Source organism: Octopus bimaculoides, chromosome 1 (assembly GCF_046866305.1).
Source record: "Octopus bimaculoides isolate indiv1 chromosome 1, ASM4686630v1, whole genome shotgun sequence".
In the NCBI taxonomy this organism is placed as follows: Eukaryota; Metazoa; Mollusca; class Cephalopoda; order Octopoda; family Octopodidae; genus Octopus; species Octopus bimaculoides.
In genome coordinates, this window is record NC_142928.1 from 118,421,193 (window position 1) to 118,440,485 (window position 19,293).

Below are 19,293 nucleotides of genomic sequence, written 5' to 3' on the forward strand. Positions count from 1 at the left end.
AGAAAAAGTAAGTATATAAAAACAAATAAATAAAATAAATAAAATAAAATGAGCGTGAACAAACAGGGGCTACTGATAATGCAGATACCATACACATTCCCAAACACACACTTACCAAATATAGACACGCACAAGGATGTATGCATGCGCAAATAAAGACACATACAACAGGAACACAAAATGGCAGATCATTAGGAAGGAGAAACCCCCCCAAAAAAGAAGAAAGCAAAGGACCACTGATGCGGTCACAGAAGTGTGGCGGAAGAACTCTGGCCTAAATATAACTAATATAAAGTAATGCTGAAGAAAGCAAACCCCGAATAAATAGTGCGTATAGTTTCATTGGCTAAATTGGTAACATGACCATCCCCGAATACAACAATATATATATATATATATATATATATATATATATATATATATATATATATATATATATATATATATATATATATATATATATATATATATATACATATATGTCTGCTGTGTTTCATCGAGGAGGGAACAAAACTAGTGTTAGTATCAATAGGTTTTGCGATTTATAACAAATGACTAATGATACGATATGTATGAATGTACGCTCATATATACACACATTTGTGCGAAGTCGCTATCTTAAACATAGTGACCTGTAATTCTGTATCTTACAGAATATATTCAATGTAACCTATCTATCATTTGAAAGATGGTTGCACGAGTATTATATCTATCTTGAATACAAGCGCGTCTATCGGTTCTATTTTCATAGAAGTAACTAAATCTTCGAAAATATTCTCCAGTGTTTAAATCATGTGGCTGTCATTTGAAGGAGCATTTGCTCTTACTACTAGAAAATTTGTGTGTATGTATATATGTATATAAGTGTACATGTTTGCCTGTGTGCTTGTACAAATATAAGTATTTATGTGTATGAATGTATGAGTGCATGTATTTATATATTGTGTGTATGCCCGTAAATTACACAAATAAGTAGTCAGTAATGTATTGATCACTGTTAAATCAAATCAAAGACAAACAAAACGGAACAGCATGCTGGTGATATTTGTGAAATATTAGAGAACGAAAAATCAAACCAGAATTTATAACAATGCATCTTCACGACTCCAGTGGTACGTGCACACGCACGTAGATCAATGAAGTAGTTTTATGTGAAGCTAATTCTAATTCGGAGTCTCTCTACTAAGCAAGCATGATCGTCTAAAATCTGGTTTCTACCATTTAAACTCTGTCTTTATATTCAAAGCAAGCTACAGGTTGTCGTTTTATTTTTATTTTCTTTATTTTTCGTTTAGTCATCGTTTCCTTTTAATCCTTTTTTTCTCGTGTTTTTTTCTTTCTTTTTTATTATCATTTCACTTCTTTCATTCACTTTATCATGTAATTGTTCGTAGTCTGAATAAATAGTATTGATTTGTTTTCGAAATTTAACCATTAGCGATTTAAGGAAGTATTGCTTAAAATACCACATCGATAAAATGTCTCATAAATACAAATACTTTTAAAACTGATAATATCTTGTTTATTAAGACATTATCACGCCTTAATAAACATGTAACTAGAAAGCATGAGATAGAACAGAGCTACAAAGGTGGCAGACTCGTTTTTGTCAGCATTTTAGATGAAGGCATCAACATGCAAGTGCTAATGGTGAATATATCTGTATCAAGTTAACCGTTCCAACGGGACCGAGGAACCAAATGACTCCATCTTCCTAATAAGTTTTAAAAGAACAGCTGAAAGATATACATACTAGAGGGGAAATTTCCACATTCACACATACATGCATAAAGAATGCATATATAATATATATGCATGTGTGTATGAGTATAAGATAAGGGATATTAAATTTCCGAGCCATTGTTTCGTCCGATTGGAATTTTAACTGACTCTGCACATCACCTGATATGTAAACCAAAATCCCAGTTCAATAAAGCAGGGTTCAAGAATTTAATTACGTTAAACATGCACACTATCATAGCAAATAGATATTAAATTCTACTCAATTCGAACTGAGTGTATTTGTTTATAAGATATAAATAAATGCTCTGTGTGTGTGTGTGTGTGTGTGTGTGTGTGTGTGTGTGTGTGTGTGTGTGTGTGTGTGTGTGTGCGCGTGCGTGTGTGCGCGTGAGTGTGTTCAATTCTGCTGTACTACAATCAAAGCATTTTCATTAATTTTTAATGGGGCACTGAATATAACGGTAATGTGTATCAAAGAAGTTGACATTTTTATAGGCTGGATTGCTTCCATTTACAACGGTATTGCTATTAGAGGCATTTCGCATGGCACACTCATTCCATGATAGCTAGTTCCATCTCATCTATCACAAACGTTCTCGTTCTTAAGCTACGTATGTATGTACGGCTATGTCCCCATATGCACATGACACCATTGTCAAGATAGTGAACATTTTGAATACCGAAGTATTCAGCATCATATTGAAAAAATACGAGATGTTAAGAGCAACACATATTAACGAAAACATGTCTTTAGGTTTGCAGCGTGGCAATGAAAGAGGGATTCCATCCTAAGCAATGCTTGACACTGTCCTGAAGGTCAATTGAAAATTTTGGGACTTTGTGTGAGAACTTACACGTAAATGGAAGGAAGAGACTAATCCAGATACATAGCTACTGATGCAGGGTTACATGAGGGTTACTTTCATTATCTAGAATGGAGATAAGAGAAAGCTATCCCTGGAACATTAGGCATTAAACCCATCTGTCACCACTAGAATTTACCATAGACTGTGTGTCGTTCCTTGGATTAGCTTTCGAATAAATTGGAGTGTCTGATAATTATGATGAATATGAACACTGCCACTTCAAACACTGGATCATGCAATATGTTAAAAGTGTTTCAATTCAATAATATATAAACCTAAAAAATATATTCCTGTAAACACTTTGTATTTATATGTAATTTGTCTGTGGAGGAAAAAGTAGTCTCCTTAGCTGTCCACAGAAGTAAATATTATAATGACGCTATAACAAAACTAAATCGAGTAGACTGGTTTACATATAAGAATGTCCCGAAGCATATCGACTTGATTATGACTGGGAGATAACAGTTTATTTAAAGTAGTTTCTCCCAGTTTCCACTACTGCTTCCATGCGGCTCCGGAACTTGGTGCATGGTTTCCTCAATGTGTCTATGAGAAGAATTCATCTTGGCCGCCAGCTCGGCCTTGGTTTTGTAGGCAGAGCGGTTGGTGTCTTTCTCAACCGCCCTTTCTCCCATAGATTGTAATCTATGGGGTTACAATTGGGTGAATTGGAAGGCCAGAAATTGGGGCTGGTAAAGTCGTAGAAATACCCCGACAAATATTTCTGACTATTTATGAAGGTATGACAAGGACTCAAATCTTGCTGTCACACTTATGACCTTCCAGCAGTAATCTCCTCATATTGACCAAAGTTTCCAGCAGCTTGACATAGCCCACTGAATTTAGCCTAAAGCCCTGTTCAAGGATGTGAGAATGAATTCTTATATAAGGACGCTGTCAGAATGCCTGCTGTGTCCCTTCCTACTCATCACGCCTTCGTAGTCTCCGCTGCAGCTGTCTGATCCGAATCATTACGATACAGGTCACTCTTTTCTAATATTCAGATGGCTTCCATTCGTCCATGTCGACTAACTTTTTCTCAAATACAACTTTAATCTCTGTTCACCAATGCATCAGGCTTTTTCTGGGAAAAGGAGATATAATATAATTATCAAATTTAGCCCGAATACCCTGTATAATGCATACTAATGAGTAAAAATATTTATATCAGCGTTATTTGTATTACAGAACGTATTTTATATGTCAACGAAAAGAAAAGATCTACTGGACTACTTTCATATTTTCAATAACATATTATAAACAGAGTTCTTTACACTATACAAAGCTGGTTAAAGTCGATATACCCTCTAGTACGGTGAAGTAATATCATTTAATATCAGAATATGAGGAAGACGCAGCAAGTTATTAGTATCAAGTTTCTCAGTCAACCGATATAATCGACGATCTGACAAGGTAAACGCTACTGCTTGACCTGCAAGAAATATTAATTTCGAATTTTGGCACACGGCAGCAAGTTCAGGGAGGGGGATGGTTGATTAAATCGATCGCATTGCTCAAGCCCGAGGGGACGAAACGTGAAGCCAACCCCAGTAGCATTGGAACTCAGAACGTAAAGACGGACAAAATGCTGCTAAGCATGTTTCCTGGCGCAGTAACGATTCTGCCAACTCGCCCCCTTATCCTGCCAGAAATATTAGTTAAATCTCACTCAGAATAAACTTATCTCAAAGTAAGATTTCTGAAGGACAATGTAGACAAAGGTGAGTTTGGTCATAGGCCCACTCAATCAGACTAACAAGGGATAAAAAAACACAATAAACTTGACAGAAGCAACAACAAGGACAATTCCAATCTCCATCTAACATTAACTGATATTGGTCGAGCAATCTGCAGTGGTTGTTTAATCTGCTTGAAACAGCAGCCAAATCTCTTTCATACTACACCATGCCGTGTTTTTCTCTATAACCGAAAGATATTAAGTAATGTAATTTTAATTAACTATGTCTATAAAGACGGCAAGATCACAACTAGAATTCGTTCGGCCATATGTCAGCTGTTGTGTTTTTAACCCCATTTTGAGCTAGAGCTAACCAACAACAGCTGATATATATTTACTGATATTCGTTACCTGAGCGGATAAACGTTCGCTGATAATCATATTAGCGAGAAAGTGTTTCCAAGTAAAGCGCCCTATCCAAATGCAATCATACTTACACTGCACCACAAAAGAAGGGAGTAAAAATAAAAGAGCGCTATGACCGCATACATGTAGTATAATATAAATAGCAATTAAAGAAACCACCAGACAGAAACGGCACTTCAGACTAATGTAGAATCTCATGTATCAATTCCATTGTAAATACTTAAGAAATTTACACTGCCTTAACGAAGAGACATCATCTCATGCCTTAAAGCAAATCACTGTGGTACAATAATAAATACACGCACACACACGTGCACACGCACGCACACATACACACATACACACACATCATATACACATGGGCATCCGCACAGTTATACTGATTTGTACAAGCGCTGAAATTTGTTTTGTTACGCATATGTATAAACATAGACAGCGTAAACACACAAACACACATATACCCACGCGCACGTACATTTATGAGGGTATCTATCTATCTATCTATCTATCTATCTATCTATCTATCTATCTATCTCTATCTATATATCTATATCTATCTATCTATCTATCTATATCTATCTATCTATCTATCTATCTATCTATCTATCTATCTATCTATCTATCTATCTATCAATATACATGTATATATATATATATATATATATATATATAGAGAGAGAGAGAGAGAGAGAGAGAGAGAGAAAGAAAGAAAGAAAGATAGATAGATAGATAGATAGATAGATAGATAGATAGATAGATAGATAGATAGATAGCGAGATAGACATAAATATATACATATATATATACATACGAGAGCGTGTGTATATGTATATATGTTTGTGTGTATGTGCGTGTTTGTATGAATGAATGGATATGCAATGAGGTATGTAAGTATGTGTGTGCGAATGTATGTATATACGCACACAGAGAGAGAAAAAGAGAGTGATAGAATATAGAGAGATAGACAGATACGCGTGTGCATTCAGTATAATATATTAAATTTCATACACATGCTCTCGACGCTTATTGCTATACACCTAATCACATAATAAAAGATATTAAATACATATCTATACATATATATGTGCACGCAAATTTGTGTGTATTATGTGTACGTGTATGACTGTGCGTGTGTTCATATACATACACACACACAGACACACATATATATATGAGTGTACATACATATATATATAAATTCACGTACAAAGACATACGCACACACATATTGTGTGTGTAAATAGTTATATATATATATATATATATATATATATATATATATATATATATATATATATATATATATATACAGTGTGTTTCCTAACACATACACAATGTACATTCAATTAAACAGCTTCTAGCTTCAACACTCATTTTCGTTTACTTTATTTCAATGGAACCTCCTTTGCTTTTGTTACTTATAGCCTTCTCATGTTTTTCATAGTGAATTATTCTCTTTGCAATCGCCCCCAGGCCACTTTACGCTTCTGGCATATTGCGGAGTCACTCATTGTTGTTGCTTCCTATAATAATTAGAGAAAGAAAAAGGAATGTGAAATTTACTATATCGACCAAGACTATATTCTGTTAAAGGCGTCCATAATTCCATTCAGCCCTTTCAATTTTTTTTCGTTTTTGTTTTTGTTTTTGTGCTTTTCTTTGCTTCTCAATAATATTTTCAGTAAACGAGAACAACAAAAAGGGAAGGAAGAGGATAAAGAAAAGAAAAGAAAGTGAAAAGGAAATAATAATGGAGGAGGAGGCAAGGAGAAAGATGGGAGAAAGAATATTTTATTCCCTCTCTGTATCGAGGTAGTTTAACTAGAATTGTTGAGTTGGTTCTTCCATAGTAAGGACCCCTTAAGCAAAAGAAGAGAAATAAAAATAGAAATAAATTTTCACATGTAAGAATATGGGAAACGTACTTAGCATATATACACAAATACAAACATACAAATCGACGCGCTAAAAACTCGAAATACACACAGAAACATCTACAAAAATACGCAATCTTCAATGGCTTATGGCAGATATACAGTTAATTCATAGGTTGTTGCAGGCCATATTGAGGTCTGCTTGTTGTTGTACAAAACAACTATTTTTCCAAATATGTACTCTACAAACAAGCTGATACTAGTTACATTGTGATTATTCAGGCAGAGTTGTGATGGAAGAAAACGCTTATTTAAAGTAAATTGTGATTTAAAATATGATGGATCGGCAATTCGAAAACGTTCTCTCGATTGCAGTGCAATGATGCCACAAGACTGAATCATAAAATTCATCCAAGATGAGCCGATACTAACACGTTCTCGATATAGTATGTATTGTTGCTGCAGTAACTGTTTAGCCTGTGCTCAGCTCTGTTCCAATAAACCTTATCTCTGCTCCAATAAACCTTATCTCTGCTCCAATAAACCAACGGCGTGCCAGCTGCGACCACTCTGCTTGTATATAGAGTTACATTGCTCAATTGTTCATCATTATTTAAGACAGTGTAGTGTTGAGTAATATTATTTGGTTGTTATTTCTAGCAGTTAGGGCGACTACATAGAATCCCTTTCCTTAGTTCGAGCCAACGTGAGAATCTCAATACTATCGTCGACTTGCTAGAAATAGCAGCCATATCATCCTTTAATCAGTTACAACAATATTTTTTTATATGTTGGTTACAATAGGTAATACTGTCTTCTTAGATACAATGTTTGAATAAAAGAGCGGATGGTCATATAACAAGAATGTCTTTGATTTGATCATACTTCAGCTTGATCAATGATTTAGAGATAAATAGCAACCACTAATTGTTGCTAATGTTGGTGTTGCTACTGCTATAACTGTAATAGAGTATTTATGTGAAAGTTTTGTCAATTTTTTTTCTTTCATCCTAATTGTTGGTTAGATCTCAACTCAGCTCCGATCAAGCTCGTCTCTGGGTTATGCCTGAAAGCGCAGCGTAACCGGTTGGTAGCATCGAATATGTTGAATGGAGTTTATGCTGCTAATTCATTTCTTTGATAATATCATCACACATTGAGAGCAACCACATGGTACTATGAAGAGAATCGTTAGTTTGTGTTGCTGTTTTTATAGAAAATAAACTACTGAAATAAGTGAGTTGGAGAAACTGCAGGAAAACTATACTATTCACAAAAAGAAAAGTAAATAAATAACTAATAAATATTGTATTCAGTTTTCCGAAATAAATTTTTTTTAATGGAAATAAAATTTTCTCCACCGGAAATTAAATATTAGATTATTATTCAGATAAATATTTGAGAGATTTACTTAAAATACATTTTTTTTTTATTTTGTGCATTCATCGCTGTAGTGACTACTGTGAAACACTTAATAGTTTTAGAGAGTAAACTTTCCCCTAATGTAAGTGCATGTGTGTGCATATGTGTGTATTAAACAGTACATTAGTTTAGCCACTCTTCCATTACGACACAGTTTTAACATTGGATGTAATTTCACCATTAAGCTGTTTAACGCACATTTGAATTCTCTGTGCATTTTTCTGTCATCGCACACTAAACCACTTTACAGTTCACACGTATGCAGATATACTTTTCATATATCGGGGGGGGGGGGGGGGGGGGTTTCAAGAAAACCCGAAATTTTGCAATATTATTTTATTCACTTAGTTTTACATGTTTACACTTTTTTCACCTTCAAAGAACTCTCCATTTGAAGCAAAGTATCGGTTCAAGCGCGTTTTCCACTGTTCGAAGCAGTCCTGGAACTCTTGCGAAGTGATGCATTTTAACGCCTCTTCCACATCTGCAAATTCCGTAGCACCAGCTTTCGTTGCCAGTGATGGCCTTCGAAAAAGGTCAGGATCAACTTCCAGCTGTTCTTTCAGTTCACGATACGCATTCAGTCGTGACTGCTTTTGATCTTCCGTAAGCAAAGGAGGTACAAATTTTGCTGCAACTCTTTTCATTCGCAATTCCTAGCTCATAATTCGTTGACAGGAGCTCCAGGACACACCAATCATATCAACAACTTCGTGAATTTTTTGTGACGATCCGTCAAGATCAGTTCATGAATTTCCATGATATTTTCATTCATTCAGGAGTCGTCCTGGTTGGTCTTCAAGTGACAAGTGACTATTCCAAAAGCGGGGAAACCACACGTAAACTTGTGTTTTACTTATGGCAGCGTCCTTGTAAGCTGTTTGAAGCTTGACAACTGTTTCGGCCGCCATTTTCCCTAACAGAATACAGACATTCACGGAAGCACGCTGTTCCTTCGTTTCAATCATCGCAAAAATAGACGAAGAGAGGAGAGGCACTGCAAAACAAAGACGCACCAAATAGCAGTACGATTTCACAATGTTTTGATCGGCATGTTGCTATTGTAGAAGACACTTGCCCAATGTGCTACACAATGAGACTGAGCCCGGAACAATGTGCTTGGGAAGCAAACTTCTCATCATATAACCACGCCTGCGCCTATCCATGTATGCATCTATATTTAAAATAAATTAGAAATAATTCACTTTTTTATGTTTAAGAATTGATAATTTCTCATATAAGCAAGAGGCAATGAATTTGAAGAGAGAGATAACAATCGATTATATGAAGCCAATACTTGACTGGTATTTTATTTTATCGACCTCAGAAGAACAAAAAGCAAAATTAGAGGAGCATAGCGGATGTTGAAGTTATAAGGTAAATAAGCGGAATAAATACCGCAAGACATTTTGTCCCACTTTAATAATTCTACTAATGCGGAACAGTTAATTGTTTCTAGTGTAGGTATTTATGGCAGGGAATAAGTCATTTACATTGACCCAATATGTTAGCAGTCCTTTATTTCATCGAGCCCAGCAACATAAAGGCAAATTTGGCATCGACAAGATTTGAATTCAAAACTTAGCGTCAAAACAAATACTGCAATTCCAGTACACGTTTATATTTAAGAATTAATATGTATTTTATTCTTGGGCAGCAAGCTGGCAGAATTACCTCGTAAGCCAGGTGTAATGCTTAGCGGCATTTGGTCTGTTTTTACGTTCTTATTTCAAATTCCACGGTGTTCCACTTTACATTTCATCCTTTTGGGGTCAATAAAATAAGTACCATTTGAACACTGGAGTCGATATAATCGACTCATCCTCTCGAAATTTCTGGTTTGCTTCCAAATTTGAAATCAATATTCATTTTAATTGCTGAAAAGAACTCATTACCTATTTTTCTATCCTCGATCGCATTCTTTACATCGACGCATTCGTTTACGAAACGTCGTAACTTTCAGTGCTGGCTCTGAACTTTATAGAAGACCTATAAAGATAAACTTAATATTCATTATGGCATAATTATTTCAAGTTAGCTTTTTATTCTCAATATATTGACTGTTAAATATAACTTCATCTTCATTATTTACATTTGACGGATATCTGTCCTCATTTTGTTTGTTGTTACTTCCAGCCTTCATCAGGTGTCTTGGGGAAATTTCGAACCTGGGTTCTCATTCCTAAGATATTTTTCGATGTTATTATTTCTATCGTTATTATTATTATTATTCAGGTCACGGCCTGGAATCGAACTCAGAATCTTGGGGGTTAGTAGCCCGCGCTCTTAACCACTACGTCATATGCCCGTGGGTAATTATGGAGTGAATTTTAGGGCTTATATATTTTCCTACCCTTCCTTAATGCCGGTTCCCATATGCTACTCATATCTGAACTCAGTCTGTTTAGGAGGTTGTTGTGTCCTCATCTCTTAAATATATAACTGTATAACTTCATCTTTAACAGCGAAATATATTATTCTCCTCTGGGTCACTAGAGAAAATTGAATTCATCACTGTAAGAATGATATCACATACTCTGTTTTACAGTACAGTACTCTCGCTGCTTGCCTTTATTGGCGAACTATCTAGGACAGAGTTTCTCAATCACTTTTTACCTATGGACCGTTTCGATTCTTATTTTACTCGGGTGGACCCTCTGAGCTATTAGATGTTAAAATATTCTATTAAATTTTTATAATTAAGTATCATTAAGAATTGTATAAAATATCTATTGCAATATTTTGTGCATTGTAGAAGTATAACCAATTTACGGGCGATAAATTTTAACTACAAAATTGTATAAGGACAGCCAAGGACCATGTCGACCCCAATCGAGAGCCACTGGTCTAGGAGAATTATCGCGTGGTTGTAAATGTCAAGTTCTAAATAAATATACGACGCAGATACAGTAACAAGGCCGCTTATGTCTTAACTGATTGTTTAATGCCTGATCAGCTATATTCGAACGAAACCGTGTTCAACAGCATTCTATTCGTGATTATCCCGTTCTTTCACGATATCGGATTAAATTATCCAATGGTGTCAATGCTTTGTTAAAACGGGAGAAAAATTTGAAGAAGTTTAGTTATTATATCTAGGAGGGCCAGTGAGCATCCGGTGTCCAATAGTTTAAGCAAAACCAAACTCATTATTCTAGCGCAGAGATCTTCAATTTATACAGAAGAAAATAAGGTATCACATAACATCGATGAGGAATACACAGGTGTGATATATACAACACAATAATAACAAAGAATCGGAGGAGAACTGCCGTATACAATTTATCTTATGAACAGTAGGGAAGATTTTTAATTACATCTCGCTAAACTTGCAAAGCCGCCAGAATGATCCCTGCAAGCTAAATGTATTATCAAGACTGAGAATTAGATAACAATAGTGTCTAGGTAACGTTTAAAACCTTACTCTTTCTCTCTTTTTTTTATTACCATTTTCATTTTTTTCTTTTGTATGTACAGTTCTTAAATACCTCCTAACACACGTATATGCGCGTGTGTTTGTATATAATCGAGCGTGCACGTATTGATCTATCGAATAATAGAATACTAGAAATACTAATTTATGATATATAGTATTCTTTTATCATTTCCCTGACTTCACTCACTGGACTGAAACCAAGTAGCTGCTAATGCTTCAAGAGTTTTAGTCGGTCAGATTTATTTATAAAATCCAATTTTTATCGACCTCCGCGGAGAACAAAAATCAAAGTAAACTGAATGTCTTCCAGAGGAAAGTTGCACCAGGTATTTTCGTTTGAGGTATTTTGTATGATACCTCAAGGAGGACACACTTGCGAAGAATCCCCCCAAAGATATATATTCGATTGGCATCAGCACAAACTCTACCAAATTTCACTTAACTAGGATTTTGGATCGATCTGGTACCGGACAAGGATTCTAGATTATTTTTCCTGTTTTTTACTTAATTTTTGAAAACGGTCGGGTTCTTTTTAGTATTCTCGTTTGTGAGAGAAGTCAAATTTATTTCAGATATTCTCATTTTAAAAATCATTTCCAGCTAATCGCTGAGAGAGCGTTGGTGTTGCCTTGGTGGAGGTTTGCGCTCTCTGAGTGTTCTTGTTATTATTTTCATAGTAGACGTCGCACAATATACAATATTATGAGGTTGTTGATTGAAGATATTGTCTACCGGAGGGTAGACACAAACACTAACAATGTGAGTAACGCTTTCGTTGTTAGTTATGCACTAACAACAGACACAAGCACCAACAACGTGAGTAACGCTTTCGACCCTCTTCCTAAACATTCTGCAGAGGTCCGTTAAACTTGTGTGGTAGAGCAGTCGGTCTTCTTGGCTCTGTTTGATTCTATGAGAGCGGACAGCATCTTGATGTCAGAGGTCTCACAGAGTTTCTTTCTGCACATTATAAGCTTTGATAATTTCTTGTTAATTATTGTGGAAGACATTCAACATCCAAATACCGATCACAACATCCTAGCTGTCCCCAGCAGAACAGTTTTGGGGGCTTGCTCTACTCTCATGTCAATTCCGATTTCTCAATTATTATTATTATTATTATTATTATTATTTTATGTTTGACTTTTGTTTTGCATTTGTACAAGTTGGATCCAAGTCTCACCCAGAGACCTCAAGAGACTATTATTATTATTATTATTATTATTATTATTATTATTATTATTATTATTATTATTATTGTTCAGTAGTTTTATTTTTATAACGTGCTTTCACTTCATTACCGAGCGCAGCTCTGTGCGCCTTGGGTATGTGCTGTGGTTTGCTGTGGTGCTCTTATGTTTACTGTATTGAAAGTGTTTTGCGTAGAATGTGTGCAGTACCCAGTAGTGCAATTTTCTGTATGTTATATATATTTGTAAGTCCTGGTATTTTTGTCATGTATTTGTCTGAATATTTTTTTATTATACCTAAGACACCTACTACGATAGGAATTGTTTCTGTTTTTAGATTCCACATTCGAGTTATCTCTATTTCCAGGTCTTTGTATTTTGAAAGTTTTTCCATTTCTTTTAGAGAAATGTTGTCATCTGCTGGTATTGATACATCAATTAGAAAGCATTTTTTTTCTTCATGATCTTTGACAACTATATCTGGTCTATTTGCCTTAATTTCTCTATCTGTGTGTATTGGCATATCCCAGAGTATGGTTGCTTTCTCGTTTTCTGTGACCTTTTCTGGCGTGTGTTTATACCATCTTTTTTCTGTTGTTATTCCATAGTGTTGGCATAGCTTCCAGTGTATATAGGTCCCAGCTCTGTCGTGTCTGTGAATATATTCCTTCTTAGCCAGGACTGGGCAGCCAGAGATAATATGATTTATTGTTTCTTGTCGATCTCCACATATTCTACAGTTACTTGTTATATTTCTTTTCATTATGTGTTTTTGGTAATTTCTGGTGGGGAGGCTCTGGTCTTGTGCAGCAATTAAAAATCCTTCAGTCTCTGCTTTGAGTCCTGAGCTTCTTAGCCATTGCTGGGATTTTTCTCTGTCTATTTCTTTCGCGTTTAGTTTAGCCCAGTATTTACCATGTAGGGGCTTTTCTTGCCATCGTTTTATCATGGTCCGTTGCTGTTCTAGTTTTAGTTTGGATTTCATTTGTTTTATAGCTTTTGTTGTTTCTTCTTCTTCTTCTTCGTATTTGTTAGGTAGATTGATTTGTTGTTTGTATTTGTCAGCTTCCTTAAATACTGAAAACAGTTTTTTGTTTTGCTCGTGTTTTGTGGCTATTTGTATTAGTTTCCCTTGCTTCTGGAGTAGGTATTTTTGCAGTCCTATGGTGGTTATTTTATAATAGTTTTCTAGCTGTATAAGACCCCTGCCACCTTCTGTGCGTTGTATATATAGCCTTTCTATGTCAGATTTTGGGTGGTGCATCCTATATCCTGTCATTATTTTTCTTGTTTTCCTGTCTATTTTACATAGTTCGTTTAGTGTCCAGTTAAGGATGTTGTAGCTGTAGCTTATAACTGGGACAGCTAAAGTGTTGATACCCATTATCTTGTTTTTAGCATTGAGCTCTGTTTTTAGTATTGATCTAACTCGTCTATAGTACTCTTTCTTTATTTTTTCTTTCATTTGTGTATGTTGTATCCTATCTAGTTCATTGACTCCTAAATACTTATATGGTTGGCTTTCGTCTAGTTCTCTTATTTCATTGGCTTTATCTAGTGTTATATTGCTACTTTTAACTAATTTTCCTCTTTTCAGGGTTGCTTTGGCACATTTTTCTAATCCGAATTTCATTTCTATTTCCTTGGTAAAGCCGTGTACTGTCTGTAGTAGTGTTTCTAGCTCTTTGTCGTTTTTTGCATATAATTTTAGGTCATCCATATATAGAAGGTGGCTGACTGTTTTTCCATAGCATTTGTAACCGCATCCAGTTCTATTTAGCAATTCTGTTAAAGGTGTGAGTGCCAGGCAGAACAGGAGTGGAGAGAGCGTGTCTCCCTGGAATTATTATTATTATTATTAGTATTATTATTATTATTATTATTATTATTATTATTATTATTATTATTATTATTATTATTATTATTCAGTAGTTTTATTTTTATAACGTGCTTTCACTTCACTACCGAGCGCAGCTCTGTGCGCCTTGGGTATGTGCTGTGGTTTGCTGTGGTGCTCTTATGTTTACTGTATTGAAAGTGTTTTGCGTAGAATGTGTGCAGTACCCAGTAGTGCAATTTTCTGTATGTTATATATATTTGTAAGTCCTGGTATTTTTGTTATGTATTTGTCTTAATATTTTTTTATTATACCTAAGGCACCTACTATGATAGGAATTGTTTCTGTTTTTAGATTCCACATTCGAGTTATCTCTATTTCCAGGTCTTTGTATTTTGTGTGTGTATACGAATCCAGAGTAGGATCAGCAGGAAAATTGGACCGTCGAACGAGATCTTTCACCGTATGTTTACCCACCCTTTAGATGTAATTGCTAGTTTTCCCTACACACCTTGCCCACGTCTGCGCAATTAGCTGCAAACAAATGTTCGTCCTTGACTGACGGATATCCTTTAGATAAACACGCACACATATAACAAAGTGTACAGTTTTTGCTTTGCTAAAAACAGAAAGGAAGTGGTTAATTAAAAGTATGAAACAAAGAAAGATGGCCTGGAAGTATCATTTAATTTTAACTGTATATACAATGGTTCTATTAATCCATAACATTATAGTTTGCAATGTACCGCATTCAACACAAGGGAAGAAAGGATAAGATCGTATTAATGAAGAACGCAGTTTTTAGAAGAGGTGGCTTAGTGATAGAAAGATAGAAATCCACAATATCAAACTAACTAAACATACCATTTGGTTAGTCATTGATATATCTAGATCATTATATTACTAAGAAACAAATATGCCGCAGAGGGTGATGTACAACTTTACTAGTCCTATGAATAAGTGGGTAAAGTATATCATTACAGTTTATACTTACTTCTATTATGATGCGGTTGGTTAATTTACATTGAATGGTTTTTAAATGTGAAATCAAATTTACATAGAGTTAAGGTTTCTACTGTAATAATCTAATTTAAGAGCAGCATCAATCCTTTGCTTAGATCGATTTGGTCATACGTGTTAAAATATGAATTTAAATTGGTGATAGTTTTGGATAAGTGACTTTAAGGCAGTGGTTTTCAACCGGGGTCCATATTACACCTGAGGGTCCATGCACGACTTTTTGAAGTCCACGCAACAAATTAGTAAATTGGAGCCCCACTATAGTATTTTAAAGGTCCCTGGCAAGATTTTCCAAAGATGTATGTATTGGTATTTATTGCTAGAAGCAACTAAATTTCTTTCTCTCGTATTTTACTTAGTTCAACCTACACAAGTTAATGTATGAGAAACAAAATAGGAATTTTGAAAATAGCTTCTATAAAGTTATTTTTTAAACATCTAATGACTATAGAGATGCGCCAGCATTCAGAACTAATCAAAGGGGTTCATAGATGAAAAAATGGTTGAGAAACCCTGCTTTAAGCTATAAAGATTTTCGGTTTAATCATAAGCAGTGTGTATTTAGTTTCAATTAGTGTAGATACCTAGGTTTCAATTGAAATGACTAGAACATGTTAAATTTCCAGAATATGACATTTTTATGAAATTAAATTGATCCATTTTTCATCTAATCCATTTGTCTCTTTGGAAATGGTCTCACTATATCTTCAAACCGTATTTGTTATCGCTGTTGGCATCTTTCAATTTGTTATCAAACAAATACCTGCCATCATAGTGTTACAAATCTTTCTGGCTCCTGAATTAAACTGTTCAGGTAATATGTCTTCTTTGTTCAAAAGCGGCAGTGTTAATGTTAAACCAAAACACAAACTTGAAGGTATTTTTTTTCAATCATATATATATATATATATATATATATATATATATATATATATATATATATATATATATATATACAGAGAGAGACAGAGAGAGAGAGAGAGGGAAAGAGAGGTAGAGAAAGAGAAAGATAGATAGATAGATAGATAGATAGATAGATAGATAGATAGATAGATAGATAGATATGTGTTTATGTATCTGTGTGCGTGAGCGTGCGTGTATGGCTCAACCAGATGTGCCTTCTTAATGAATTTCACTTATACTAAGTTAAAAGAAAAAGAAAATGTACAAGGTGATTTATCATGGTCGGCAGTCCAGAACGAACGCCCAAATTCGCTATATACAAACTCACACACGCACACACACGCAAATACGCACACACACACACATTTACGCACAAATTATCATTCACATATATACGTATATTCATTGGCATAACATTCACATCGACACATATAAGTACACAATAGACATACGTTCAAATGTGTACTCATTCACTCACACGCAAACATACACGTTGACTTATTTTCCCTCTCTCTTTCTCGCGCGCTCTCTCTTTATCTCTCCCAACATATACTAATAAATTCATACTTTATATTTTACTCTTTCTCTTCTCCCCACTCCTCCTTTCCCTACCTCTCTCTATACATTTTCTCTTTCTACTCAAAATATCCTTTTATTCTTAACCTTTATACTTATATATTATTCGGAACAACATTAAAACAACATTCGACATCTTCAAACCAAAGCATTCGACGAGGTGGCTCGATCTCTTAGAAATAAATATGAAATTTTTCTTGTACCCCATACTTCTTTCCTTAAAGAAAGAGAATAACACAAAGGGTGATGTGGTCTTAGATTCAGAGGACTGATTTCGATTGGAATCTGTTCGCTTAGATCTTGTCTGAAGCCAACCATCAGCTGCAATTACTATAAAAAATGCAGAACAGGGAGCTTCTATATGTGGTCTGTTAGATATAGCAGCATTTTCCATGTGTACGTGACTTAAAACAGAAATGTACAAAGAAGATAATTATGAATTATATACGCGTAAAAAGACAGGATGGTCACAGCTGAATTTCCTTTGATCATTTCTTTAACTGATTAAAACCTAGGTTTGAATTAAACAAGAACAACCACATCTGCAAAGGGAAAAATAAGTGTTCGAGCTGAAACAACGAATAGAGTAAAGTACAAAATCAAAACATCTGTTGCAGAGTTATGTAAAAGTAAAAAGAAAACAAATGAGAAGCCAAAGAATATTGATTTTTAAAGTAGGCACATGGTTGGGGTAGTATTTAATTCATTAGCACTCGAAGGACAAAACGTTAAACTGACCTCCGTGGTATTTGAATTTGGAAACGTAATGGGAAGTAACTGAACACCGCGGGATATGTTGTTTGTTACTCAATCAATTTGGTCAATCTTTAGATTTTAAAATTATTTTATATACTGGTTGTGAGGACAATGAAAGAAGATCTTTGCAAACGTTTCTGAGATAAATGCTAGTCAGTTTCCTTTTAATAACGTTTGCATTGAAAGAAGAACTCAAGTCAACACATTTTGGAAGATTAGTATAAGGGTTGAAATGGACCATAACACTGAGATGTAGAATATATTTTATTAACACCAAGGGGTGAAAAACAATAACAGCGCCAGTGGGTTATGAACTCAGAAAAAATAGAATTAAATAATGCTTTTGCTTCGCACTCAACAGTAAAAAATAGCAAACGGAAGAGTCTCAACATGGTTGCTTGACTTACTGAAAGTAATAGTCAAATCCTCTAAAAATACAATGAACTGTCAAGCACATGTATAATATCGTCTTAGATACACTTCAAACAAATTGGTGGTCATGGTTAGAATATTTTCACCCAGCGGTTTCTCCGATCAACGCTGACCTGGAGTTCATCAATATAATCAACAAACATCGAATCTTTGTTCGCAGGACTTGCGCATTAAAACATAACTAAATATAAAATAGTGAAAGGTAGCTAGTCCATCACTGTACCATTTCTGATATTTAACAACCCTATATAAGTAGTAGTAGTAGTAGTAGTAGTAGTAGTAGTAGTAGTAGTAGTAGTAGTAGTAGTAGTAGTAGTAGTAGTAGTAGTAGTGAACGAAATATACAAGCTCACTAAATAAATTAAAACAAGGAACTGAAGGAATATTTATGAAAATAACAGCATTTGGAATAGTATGTATGTATGTGATTATGTATGTATGTGATAGCCATTTAACAGTCATATTTAAACAGGAGCGTAATTGAAAAATGCACAAAGACAGAATAACATGGATTCGTGCTGGTATATATTGAAAGCAAGAAACTTATCGGAAGAAATATGGTATCAGATTTCAGATGGAAGTTTGAAACAAAGTTCTTAAGGAACAGTGTGAAATAAAAACACTGGCAAGAAAGAAAAACCGTCGTACGATATTGTTCTTCTTTAGTGATAATTGTTTTTATGCAACTAGAAAATGTTAGACATATATACTAAATCAGTCTGTCATGATTGTAACCACACTATTGGTTTACAGCGGTGCGAAGGAACAGGCAAAAATTGTGTGAGGAAAGTAAAAACTTCCGTGTAATAACGGTCTTGTATAGCTACAATGTAGGACAAAGAAATGTTTAATATATTTACCTAACCAGATTCGTGAACTGAAAAAAAGAACATCTAACACTGACTCAAAGACCGTATAAAAAAACGAAAAATAGTTTTTTCTTTCTATTTCTCTTTTTTTTTTTTTTACTGTCTCGAGTTTTGGGACTCATACGGCCGGTTACTCAGTTTCCATGGCAATAAGTGACTGAGATCACAACATTCCTACTCAAAGAGACAGAAGTCCGCCATGGGGCTACTCACTTACAGGTGAGGGGGCTGGAAAAATGCATAATGAAGCGTTTTGAGCAAGAAC